Here is a 14,016-nt window from a genome sequence, read left to right as displayed (position 1 = left end):
GCGTGTTTGTGGCATTCAAGGCTATGCCACATTTTGTTTTGGATCATTACATTACGCTACATTTTGCTGTGCTTTAGTGTTGGCTTGTGAGTGAACGATTCGTTCAAAAGAACGAATCTTTTTCGTGAACAAGAGTGAGGCCTGTCACGTGGTACGCGAGTGTGCGAAGCGCCATTGGACGAGCAGGCGAGGAAGATTTGAATTGGCGGATGTGACGTCATGAATCGGGGATGGCGCGCGCTCAAGGGAAGTTGTCATATACAAGTGCGACACGCGGGCGGTTTCTCAGGTAAGCTAGCATGCTAGTAAATGTTTGTCGTTCATTGGCGGTGAGAACTCACGACGGACGCCTTGTTTGTTTGTTGCGGGATTCAAGGCGAGTTCTCGAATGCAGGCGCCACCGTCCGCGTGGCGGTTTCTCGGGTAAGCTATCATGCTATCAAATGTTTGTCGTTCATTGCCGTTTCTCACGACGGACGCCTTGTTTGTTGCAGGATTCAAGGGGAGTTATGAAATACAGGCGCCACCGACCGTGTGGCGGTTTCTCGGGTAAGCTATCATGCTATCAAATGTTTGTCGTTCATTGCCGTTTCTCACGACGGACGCCTTGTTTGTTTGATGCAAGATTTTCACACTCGTCACGGCCACCGCGACTGTCGTTTTGCCGCTACAGTATTTCAAATCTCTGGCGTTTTGTTTCGTCAAATTAACAATGTTGCAGTACATATAGTGTGCTAATTCCGTGTTGTGCAAACTGATGACGAATCTGTTACGTCATGTTCCCAAGATGGCGCCCGCCTGTATTCCGTCCGCAACAAACATTTGCGAGCGTGATTTTCTCCCCTTTTGGACGACTGCTCAATTCATGCCGCCATTTTTGAGTGAGTTGATGGATGATAAAAGTAAAATATTATAATTTGGATACTTTTGTCGTTATTGATGGATTGATTGATTGATATCTCTATTTCAAACATCCAAAACAAAAAAGAAAAACAAAAAGACTAAAACCAAAACAAATAATACTCTAAACTTTAGAGTATTTGTTTTTTTAAACTCGTGTAAATTTAAGGTAGTTTGTTCAATGTTATCTGACTCTTCAGATATGAATGAAAGGCAGAATTTGTGTTTTTAGAGTTGTTCACATCTGCCTGAGTGACTCATATTTGGTTATTTTGTCATTTGAAAAATAAAGACAATTGTGACAGTGAAATTTGTTTTATAACAGTATGTATTTGCATGACATTTTTGTAGTTAAAAAATGTCCGAAAAAACTATTGGCCCCGGGCCCCTTCACTTTATCAAATCTGGGCCTCCTTGCAAAAAGTTTGGACACCCCTGCATTAAACCAACGATTCAACATATACTGTAATTCTACAATAGAACACAAGTAGACAAACTTTCACACTTATTGTTCTGTTTCATTTTTACTTGTGTAGCCCTTCGGCACTTTTAGCCTTTGTACCCGCTAAACATATTTTTGTACATTCTTTTGAACTGGTGGATATTTGGACTTTGCTTGAGTTCCTCACTTAGATTGTTCCATAGTTTGACCCCGGTTATAGTTGTACAAAAACTTTTTAAGGTTGTTCTTATGTTTAAGATTTTGAAGTTGTGATTCCCTCTTAACTTATAACCTCCCTCTCGATTCCTAAATATGTTTTGGATATTGTCTGGTAGTTGTTTTGCATTTGCCCTATACATGATGATTGCTGTTTGATAAGATACTATGTCAGTGAATTTCAATAGTTTGGATTGTATGAAAAGTGGATTTGTGTGACTTTATGAATCGTCCTTATTGCTCTTTTCTGCGGAATAAGTGGCTTTAGTGAAGTTTTATAAGTATTCCCCCAAACAGCACAGTAATGCAAATAGGGCAAGACAAGAGAACAATAAAGTGTACAAAGTGAATGATAATCCAGTAATTCTTTTGCTTTGTATATGACTGCCATGCTTCTTGAAATTTTAGACTTTAAGTTTTTGATGTGTGGCTTCCAACTAAGCCGGTCATCTATTATAACCCCAAGAAATTTGTTTTCCTGCACCCTTTCAATTTCATTCCCATCTATTTCTATTCGTATCTTTATATTCGCTTTGCCAAATACCATAAACTTGGTCTTACTTACATTTAATGATAACTTGTTCCAGTCGAACCACATTTTTATTTTTTTCATTTCCTCATTCAGCACTGATTCCACTTGTTTGATGTTATCACCTGAACGAAAGATGTTTGTGTCATCTGCAAAATTGACGAGTTTTAGTTCTTTGGAGACTTTGCATATGACATTTATATACAAAATAAATAATTTAGGGCCTAAAACTGACCCTTGTGGACACCACAAGCTATTTCCAAATATCCAGAACAGTTATTACCCAACTTTACATACTGTTGCCGTTCTCGCAGATAATCCTTTATCCAGTCTAAACCTAATCCAGTATAACTCATTACAATATACTGATAATTGTATACATATTTTAAATATAAAACTGTAGTTGATATGTATAATTGTTGCAAAAATATCATGCCATTGCCACTCTACTCAATGTCTACACGTGTTGCAATAATTTGTCTGTGTTTTGTAGCGCTCATAAAGGCCTCCCAGCTAGCACCCTTCTATACAAAGCAAGCTGGAGGCTCCTGAGCCATCTCAGTGATGAGGATGCTGAGGAAGAGTAGTCCCAAATCAGGTGAAAGCCCGTTGGTGTAAAGTTTCAGCTGACTGTAAATGTGATCACTTTTACCAATTGCACCTTTTGTACTTTTCAAGGTTTTTTTGTATGAAACCAGTGAGCAGGGTGACGCCGGTGAGAAGTCACACCATCGAAGTCCCTGACTCAGAGCTGTGGTTCACCATTAGCCAGACCAGGCAACTGCCTGGGGCAAGGCCACTAGGGGGCTCACTTATTTATCCATTTTTACATTTGGCACTTGTCCCTTGTATTCTTGCACTCTCATACACTGCTGTGACAAGAAAATTTCCCTGTTGTGGAATAAAGTTCTATCAATCAATTGTTTGTATTGTAGTGTTTGTATTGTATGGTATAGTATGGTATGATATTGTATGGTATTTATTGTATGGTATTGTATGTATTCTATGTCCGTCCATCCAGCTTCTTCCGCTTATCCGGGGGTCGGATTGCGGCGGCAGCAGCAGCTTTGGGAGGGACTCCCAGACTTCCCTCTCTCCAGCCACTTCATCCAGCTTGTATTGTACTGTTTGTATTGTACCGTATCGTTTGTATTATATGTAATGTCCTCCCTATGTTCCTCCCCCACCGTCTGTTGTCTTCCGGGTTAGAGCACGCTGGCGTCAGATTTGTTGACTTCCGCTTCTGTCCCGGACCGTGTCCGTTACTTGTTTTTCGTTTTCCTGTTTTCAGTCCACCCGTCTCTTCTATCTTCTCGTGTTGTCTTCCGTCCACCTCGCTTCCCCGCAGCTCCGCTCTCACCTATCTGTCTCCTCTACCAACTACGTTAGCCAGCTACCCAACAGCCAACTGGACAAAACCACCACCAGACCCTCCTGCCTCCCGACTCGGAGCCTGTGGCCGCCTGCTGCGGACTCGACGGCAGCTCTGGCCCGGTTCTCTGGCCTTCCGTCCGGCGTCCGCGTGGGACGGGCTCCACTCCCTGCGGGCTCGCCAACCGTGGCTCTGCTGTGTGCCGCCGTGGTGCATTGGGGCCTGCCGTTCGAGCGGGTGCAGTGGAGGTCGACTGGCATCGCCACCTGGTCCACTGCTCCTTCCACACGAGGCTGGGATCCTTCGCCGTCGCCGCTACATCTGTCCGGCATTTCTCTGATGGCTCACCCATCTTCTCTTTTTGGACTACCCCCCCGTCACCCCCACCTCCCGTACTGGCAACCTCAACAACCTCCGCTCCCGCCCCTCCTGCTCCTCCATCCATCCCCTTTGCACTGCTGACCGATGTCCTGTTAACTATAACCTACTGTCTCTTTCCCCCCTCCACTCTTTTTTTTCTTATTCCATGTAAAGCGTCTTTGGGTTATTGAAAAGCGCTATATAAATTGAATGTATTATTATTAATGTTTGTATTGTATTGTATGGTATTTGTATGGTATTGTTTGTACGGTATGTACTGTCCTGTCATGTACTGTCCTTTCGTGTACTGTCATGTCGTGTACTGTACTGGTCTGGTACTGTACTTGTCTTGTACTTGTACTGTACTGGTCTTGTACTGTCTGGTACTGTACTTGTCTGGTACTGTATTGTACTGTCATGTACTGTACTGTACTGTTTTGTACTGTACTGTACTGTGCTGTACTTTACTGTACTGTACTGTGCTGTACTGTGCTGTGCTGTACTGTGCTGTGCTGTGCTGTGCTGTACTGTTTGTGCTGTACTGTACTGTGCTGTACTGTGCTGTGCTGTGCTGTACTGTTTGTGCTGTACTGTTTTGTACTGTTTGTGCTGTACTGTTTTGTACTGTTTGTGCTGTACTGTTTTGTACTGTTTGTGCTGTACTGTTTTGTACTGTTTTGTACTGTTTTGTACTGTTTTGTACTGTACTGTTTTGTACTGTACTGTTTTGTACTGTACTGTACTGTTTTGGACTGTACTGTTTTGGACTGTACTGTTTTGTACTGTACTGTTTTGTACTGTACTGTTTTGTACTGTACTGTTTTGTACTGTACTGTACTGTACTGTTTTGGACTGTACTGTACTGTTTTGTACTGTACTGTACTGTACTGTTTTGTACTGTATTGTACTGTACTGTACTGTATTGTACTGTATTGTTTGTACTGTACTGTACTGTATTGTTTGTATTGTTTGTACTGTACTGTACTGTATTGTTTGTATTGTACTGTATTGTTTGTATTGTACTGTATTGTTTGTATTGTACTGTACTGTTTGTATTGTACTGTACTGTTTGTATTGTACTGTACTGTTTGTATTGTACTGTACTGTTACTATACTGTTTGTGCTGTCATGTATTGTACTGTTGTTGCTGTTTTGTACTGTACTGTTGTTACTGTTTTGTACTGTACTGTTTTGTACTGTACTGTTTTGTACTGTACTGTTTTGTACTGTTTTGTACTGTACTGTTTTGTACTGTACTGTTTTGTACTGTACTGTTTTGTACTGTACTGTTTGTATTGTACTGTACTGTTTGTATTGTACTGTTCGTACTGTATTGTACTGTTCGTACTGTATTGTACTGTATTGTTTGTATTGTACTGTACTGTTTGTATTGTACTGTACTGTTTGTATTGTACTGTACTGTTTGTACTGTTGCTGTACTGTTTGTACTGTTGCTGTACTGTTTGTGCTGTCTTGTACTGCACTGTTTGTACTGCACTGTTTGTACTGCACTGTTTGTACTGTTTTGTACTGTACTGTTTGTACTGTACTCTATTGTACTGTTTGTACTGTACTCTATTGTACTGTTTGTACTGTACTCTATTGTACTGTTTGTACTGTATTGTTTGTACTGTTACTGTACTGTTTGTGCTGTCATGTATTGTATTCTACTGTCATGTATTGTATTGTACTGTTTGTATTGTACTGTACTGTTTGTACTGTACTGTACTGTTTGTACTGTACTGTACTGTTTGTACTGTTTGTACTGTTTGTACTGTGTTACTGTTTGTACTGTGTTACTGTTTGTACTGTGTTACTGTTTTGTACTGTTACTGTTTTGTACTGTGTTACTGTTTTGTACTGTGTTACTGTTTTGTACTGTACTGTTGTTACTGTATTGTACTGTACTGTTACTGTATTGTTTGTACTGTACTGTATTGTTTGTACTGTACTGTATTGTTTGTACTGTACTGTTTGTATTGTACTGTTACTGTACTGTTTGTATTGTACTGTTACTGTACTGTTTGTACTGTTACTGTACTGTCATGTATTGTACTGTTTGTACTGCACTGTTTGTACTGTTTTGTACTGTTTGTACTGTACTGTTTGTACTGTTTGTACTGTACTGTATTGTACTGTTTGTACTGTACTGTATTGTACTATTTGTACTGTACTGTATTGTACTATTTGTACTGTATTGTATGTATTGTACTGTACTGTCTGTACTGTTTGTACTGTTTGTTTGTACTGTCATGTATTCTGCTGCCTTGTATTGTATTGTGCTGCATTGTATTGTACTGTTTGTATTGTGCTGCATTGTATTGTACTGTTTGTATTGTGCTGCATTGTACTGTGCTGTTTGTACTGTACTGTTTGTACTGTTTGTACTGTTTGTACTGTGTTACTGTTTGTACTGTGTTACTGTTTTGTACTGTTACTGTTTTGTACTGTGTTACTGTTTTGTACTGTGTTACTGTTTTGTACTGTGTTACTGTTTTGTACTGTTGTTACTGTATTGTACTGTTGTTACTGTATTGTACTGTACTGTTACTGTATTGTACTGTACTGTTACTGTATTGTTTGTACTGTTACTGTATTGTTTGTACTGTACTGTATTGTTTGTACTGTACTGTATTGTTTGTACTGTACAGTATTGTTTGTACTGTTACTGTACTGTTTGTATTGTACTGTTACTTTACTGTTTGTACTGTTACTGTACTGTCATGTATTGTACTGTTTGTACTGCACTGGTTGTACTGTTTTGTACTGTTTGTACTGTACTGTTTGTACTGTTTGTACTGTACTGTATTGTACTGTTTGTACTGTACTGTATTGTACTATTTGTACTGTACTGTATTGTACTATTTGTACTGTACTGTATTGTACTATTTGTACTGTATTGTATGTATTGTACTGTACTGTACTGTCTGTACTGTTTGTACTGTTATGTATTCTGCTGCCTTGTATTGTATTGTGCTGCATTGTATTGTACTGTTTGTATTGTGCTGCATTGTATTGTACTGTTTGTATTGTGCTGCATTGTACTGTGCTGTTTGTACTGTGCTGTTTGTACTGTGCTGTTTGTACTGTGCTGTGCTGTGTGTGTGTGTGTGTACTGTGTGGTGTGTGCTGTGTGGTGTGTGTGCTGTGTGTGTGTGTGTGTGTGCTGTGTGTGCTGTGTGTGCTGTGTGTGCTGTGTGTGCTGTGTGTGCTGTGTGTGCTGTGTGTGCTGTGTGTGCTGTGTGTGCTGTGTGTGTGTGTGCTGTGTGTGCTGTGTGTGCTGTGTGTGTGTGCTGTGTGTGTGTGCTGTGTGTGTGTGTGTGTGTGTGCTGTGTGTGTGTGCTGTGTGTGTGTGCTGTGTGTGTGTGCTGTGTGTGTGTGTGTGTGTGCTGTGTGTGTGTGCTGTGTGTGCTGTGTGTGTGTGCTGTGTGTGTGTGTGTGTGTGTGTGTGTGTGCTGTGTGTGTGTGTGTGTGCTGTGTGTGTGTGTGTGTGCTGTGTGTGCGTGTGTGTGTGTGTGCTGTGTGTGCTGTGTGTGCTGTGTGTGTGCGTGCTGTGTGTGTGCGTGCTGTGTGTGTGCGTGCTGTGTGTGTGCGTGCTGTGTGTGTGCGTGCTGTGTGTGTGCGTGCTGTGTGTGTGCGTGCTGTGTGTGTGCGTGCTGTGTGTGTGCTGTGCTGTGTGTGTGCTGTGCTGTGCTGTGTGTGCTGTGTGTGTGCTGTGCTGTGTGTGTGTGTGCGTGCGCTGTGTGCGTGCGCTGTGTGCGTGCGCTGTGTGCTGTGTGCTGTGTGTGTGTGTGTGTGTGTGTGTGCTGTGTGTGTGTGCGTGCGCTGTGTGCGTGTGCTGTGTGTGCTGTGTGTGTGTGTCCTCTGTGTGTGTGTGCGTGTGCTGTGTGCGTGTGCTGTGTGCGTGTGCTGTGTGCTGTGTGTGTGTGCTGTGTGTGTGTGTGTGCTGTGTGCTGTGTGTGCTGTGTGTGCTGTGTGCTGTGTGTGCTGTGTGCTGTGTGTGCTGTGTGTGTGTGTGCTACGGATCGCGCGAAACAAACTACGGATCGCGCGAAACAAACTACGGATCGCGCGAAACAAAAGATCGCACACACACACAGCACACACGCACACAGCACACACGCTCACACACACGCACACAGCACACACGCACACACACACACACACAGCACACACAGCGCACACACAGCGCACACACAGCGCACACACAGCGCACACACAGCGCGCACGCACAGCGCGCACGCACAGCGCGCACGCACGCGCGCACGCACGCGCGCACGCACGCGCACACGCACGCGCACACACAGCGCACACACAGCGCACACACAGCGCACACACAGCGCACACACAGCGCACACACAGCGCACACACAGCGCACACACAGCGCACACACAGCGCACACACACAGCGCACACACACAGCGCACACACACAGCGCACACACACAGCACACACACAGCACACACACAGCACACACACAGCACACACACAGCACACACACAGCACACACACAGCACACACACAGCACACACACAGCACACACACAGCACACACACAGCACACACACAGCACACACACACACACACACACACACACACACAGCACACACACACCACACACACACACACAGCACACAGCACACAGCACACAGCACACACAGCACACAGCACACACAGCACACACACACACAGCACACACACACAGCACACACACACAGCACACACACACACACACACACACAGCACACACACACACACACACACACAGCACACACACACACAGCACACACACACACACACACACAGCACACACAGCACACACACACACAGCACACACAGCACACAAACAGTACAGTAACACTACAAACAGTACACTACAAACAGTACAGTACAATACAGTAACGACAGTACAGTACAAAACAGTAACGACAGTACAGTACAAAACAGTAACGACAGTACAGTACAAAACAGTAACGACAGTACAGTACAAAACAGTAACGACAGTACAGTACAAAACAGTAACGACAGTACAGTACAAAACAGTAACGACAGTACAGTACAAAACAGTAACGACAGTACAGTACAAAACAGTACAGAACAGTACAGTAACGACAGTACAGAACAGTACAGTAACGACAGTACAGAACAGTACAGTAACGACAGTACAGAACAGTACAGTAACGACAGTACAGAACAGTACAGTAACGACAGTACAGAACAGTACAGTAACGACAGTACAGAACAGTACAGTAACGACAGTACAGAACAGTACAGTAACGACAGTACAGAACAGTACAGTAACGACAGTACAGAACAGTACAGTAACGACAGTACAGAACAGTACAGTAACGACAGTACAGAACAGTACAGTAACGACAGTACAGTACAAAACAGTAACGACAGTACAGAACAGTACAGTAACGACAGTACAGTACAAAACAGTAACAACAGTACAGTAACAACAGTACAGTACAAAACAGTACAGTACAAAACAGTAACAACAGTACAAAACAGTAACGACAGTACAGAACAGTAACGACAGTACAGAACAAAACAGTAACGACAGTACAGAACAAAACAGTAACGACAGTACAGAACAAAACAGTAACGACAGTACAGAACAAAACAGTAACGACAGTACAGAACAAAACAGTAACGACAGTACAGAACAAAACAGTAACGACAGTACAGAACAAAACAGTAACGACAGTACAGAACAAAACAGTAACGACAGTACAGAACAAAACAGTAACGACAGTACAGAACAAAACAGTAACGACAGTACAGAACAAAACAGTAACGACAGTACAGAACAAAACAGTAACGACAGTACAGAACAGTACAGTAACGACAGTACAGAACAGTACAGTAACGACAGTACAGAACAAAACAGTAACGACAGTACAGAACAAAACAGTACAGAACAGTAACAGTACAGTACAAAACAGTAACAACAGTACAGTACAAAACAGTAACAACAGTACAGTACAAAACAGTAACAACAGTACAGTAACAACAGTACAGTACAAAACAGTAACGACAGTACAGTACAAAACAGTAACGACAGTACAGAACAAAACAGTAACGACAGTACAGAACAAAACAGTAACGACAGTACAGAACAAAACAGTAACGACAGTACAGAACAAAACAGTAACGACAGTACAGAACAAAACAGTAACGACAGTACAGAACAAAACAGTAACGACAGTACAGAACAAAACAGTAACGACAGTACAGAACAGTACAGTAACGACAGTACAGAACAGTACAGTAACGACAGTACAGAACAGTACAGTAACGACAGTACAGTACAGTAACGACAGTACAGAACAGTAACAACAGTACAGTACAAAACAGTAACAACAGTACAGTAACAACAGTACAGTACAAAACAGTAACGACAGTACAAAACAGTAACGACAGTACAGAACAAAACAGTAACGACAGTACAGAACAAAACAGTAACGACAGTACAGAACAAAACAGTAACGACAGTACAGAACAAAACAGTAACGACAGTACAGAACAAAACAGTAACGACAGTACAGAACAAAACAGTAACGACAGTACAGTACAAAACAGTAACGACAGTACAGTACAAACAGTACAGTACAAACAGTACAGTACAAACAGTACAGTACAAACAGTACAGTACAAACAGTACAAAACAGTACAGTACAAAACAGTACAGTACAAACAGTACAAAACAGTACAAAACAGTACAGTACAAAACAGTACAGTACAAAACAGTACAGTACGAACAGTAACAACAGTACAGTACGAACAGTAACAATACAATACAAACAGTACAGTACAATACAAACAGTACAGTACAATACAAACAGTACAGTACAAACAGTACAGTACAGTACAGTACAGTACAATACAGTACAGTACAGAAAGTACAGTACAAAAAGTACAGTACAAAAAGTACAGTACAAACAGTACAAACAGCACAGTACAAACAGCGCAGTACAAAACAGTGCAGTACAAAACAGTACAAAACAGTGCAGTACAAAACAGTACAAAACAGTACAGTACAAAACAGTAACAGTACAGTACAAAACAGTACAGTACAAACAGTACAGTACAAACAGTACAGTACAAACAGTACAGTACAAACAGTACAATACACTACAGTACAATACACTACAGTACAATACACTACAGTACAATACAAACAGTACAAAACAGTACAGTACAAACAGTACAGTACAATACAAACAGTACAGTACAATACAAACAGTACAGTACAATACAAACAGTACAGTACAGTACAATACAAACAGTACAGTACAATACAGTACAGTACAATACAGTACAAACAGTACAGTACAAACAGTACAAAACAGTACAAACAGTACAGTACAAACAGTGCAGTACAAAACAGTACAGTACAAACAGTACAAAACAGTACAGTACAAACAGTACAAAACAGTACAGTACAAACAGTACAAAACAGTACAGTACAAACAGTACAAAACAGTGCAGTACAAAACAGTGCAGTACAAACAGTAACAACAGTACAGTACAAAACAGTAACAACAGTACAGTACGAACAGTACAGTACAAACAGTACAGTACAAAACAGTACAGTACAAACAGTGCAGTACAAAACAGTACAGTACAAACAGTACAGTACAAAACAGTACAGTACAAACAGTACAGTACAAAACAGTACAGTACAAAACAGTACAGTACAAAACAGTACAGTACAAAACAGTACAGTACAAACAGTACAGTACAAAACAGTACAGTACAAAACAGTAAACAGTACAGTACAAAACGGTAACAGTACAAAACAGTAACAGTACAAAACAGTAACAGTACAGTACAAAACAGTAACAACAGTACAGTACAAAACAGTAACAACAGTACAGTACAAAACAGTAACAACAGTACAGTACAAAACAGTAACAACAGTACAGTACAAAACAGTAACAACAGTACAGTACAAAACAGTAACAACAGTACAGTACAAAACAGTAACAAAAGTACAGCACAAAACAGTAACAACAGTACAGCACAAAACAGTAACAACAGTACAGTACAAAACAGTAACAACAGTACAGTAAAAAACCGTGCAAACAATACAGTGCAAACAATACAGTGCAAACAATACAGTGCAAACAATACAGTGCAAACAATACAGTGCAAACAGTACAGTACAAACAGTACAAACAGTACAAACAGTACAATACAGTACAGTACAAACAGTACAAAACGGTACAGTACAAACAGTACAAAACAGTACAAACAGTACAAAACAGTACAAACAGTACAAAACAGTACAAACAGTACAGTACAATACAATGCAGTACAGTACAATACAATGCAGCACAATACAATACATGACAGCACAAACAGTACAGTAACAGTACAAACAGTACAAAACAGTACAGTACAAAACAGTACAGTACAAAACAATACAGTACAAACGGTACAATACAAACAGTACAGTACAATATAAACAGTACAGTACAAACAATACAGTATACTACAGTACAATACAAACAGTACAGTACAAACAGTACAGTACAAACAGTACAGTACAAACAGTACAGTACAAACAGTACAGTACAAAACAGTACAATACAAACAGTACAGTACAAAACAGTACAGTACAAACAGTACAGTACAAAACAGTACAGTACAAAACAGTACAGCACAGCACAGTACAGCACAGCACAGCACAGCACAGCACAGCACAGCACAGCACAGCACAGCACAGTACAGCACAGCACAGCACAGTACAGCACAGTACAGCACAGCACAGTACAGCACAGCACAGTACAGTACAAAACAGTACAGTACAAAACAGTACAGTACACAACAGTACAGTATACAACAGTACAGTACACAACAGTACAGTATACAACAGTACACAACAGTACAGTACAAAACAGTACACAACAGTACAGTACAAACAATACAGTACACAACAGTACAGTACAAACAATACAGTACAAACAATACAGTACACTACAGTACAAAACAGTACAGTACAGCACAGCACAGTACAGCACAGTACAGCACAGCACAGTACAGTACAGCACAGCACAGTACAGCACAGCACAGTACAGTACAGCACAGTACAGCACAGCACAGCACAGCACAGCACAGTACAAAACAGTACAGTACAAAACAGTACAGTACACAACAGTACAGTACACAACAGTACAGTACACAACAGTACAGTACACAACAGTACACAACAGTACAGTACAAAACAGTACACAACAGTACAGTACACAACAGTACAGTACAAACAATACAGCACAATACACTACAGTACAAACAGCACAAAACAATACAGTACAGTACAAAAACAGTACGAAAACAGTACGGTACAAAAACAGTACAAGACAGTACGGTACAAAAACAGTACAAGACAGTACTGTACAAAAACAGTACAAGACAGTACTGTACAAAAACAGTACAAGACAGTACTGTACAAAAACAGTACAAGACAGTACTGTACAAAACAGTACAAGACAGTACTGTACAAAACAGTACAAGACAGCACAGTACAAGACAGCACAGTACAAGGCAGCACAGTACACGACAGTACAAGGCAGCACAGTACACGACAGTACAAGGCAGCACAGTACACGACAGTACAAGGCAGCACAGTACACGACAGCACAAGGCAGCACAGTACACGACAGCACAAGGCAGCACAGTACACGACAGCACAAGGCAGCACAGTACACGACAGCACAAGGCAGCACAGTACACGACAGCACAAGACAGCACAGTACACGACAGCACAAGGCAGCGCGGTACAAGGCAGCGCGGTACAAGGCAGCGCGGTACAAGGCAGCGCGGTACAAGGCAGCGCGGTACAAGGCAGCGCGGTACAAGGCAGCGCGGTACATGACATGACGGTACATGACATGACGGTACATGACATGACGGCACAGTACAATACAAACATTACATATAATACAAACAATACGGTACAATACAAACAATACAGTACAATACGAGCTGGATGAAGTGGCTGGAGAGAGGGAAGTCTGGGAGTCCCTCCCAAAGCTGCTGCCGCCGCGATCCGACCCCCGGATAAGCGGAAGATGGATGGACAGACATAGAATACATACAATACCCTACCGTACACTACCATACAAAACTTACAATAAATACCATACAATATCATACTATACCATACAATACAAACACTGCTATACAAACAA

The 14,016-nt window shown here is 41.5% G+C and overlaps 1 long non-coding RNA gene across 1 annotated transcript; it reads left to right on the top strand.

Annotated features, from left to right (window-relative positions):
* Positions 1 to 283: 283 nt before the first annotated feature.
* Positions 284 to 3,007, top strand: LOC133155618 (uncharacterized). The gene is made up of 4 exons (XR_009714702.1): positions 284 to 423; positions 495 to 549; positions 2,581 to 2,685; positions 2,766 to 3,007. It is a non-coding gene; the product is annotated as an uncharacterized LOC133155618 (long non-coding RNA).
* The last annotated feature ends 11,009 nt before the right edge of the window (positions 3,008 to 14,016 follow it).

The sequence above is a fragment of the Syngnathus typhle genome, linkage group LG6 (assembly GCF_033458585.1).
Source record: "Syngnathus typhle isolate RoL2023-S1 ecotype Sweden linkage group LG6, RoL_Styp_1.0, whole genome shotgun sequence".
In the NCBI taxonomy this organism is placed as follows: Eukaryota; Metazoa; Chordata; class Actinopteri; order Syngnathiformes; family Syngnathidae; genus Syngnathus; species Syngnathus typhle.
The sequence above is the reverse complement of the archived record's forward strand: the minus strand, read 5'-3'. Positions and strand labels throughout refer to the sequence as shown.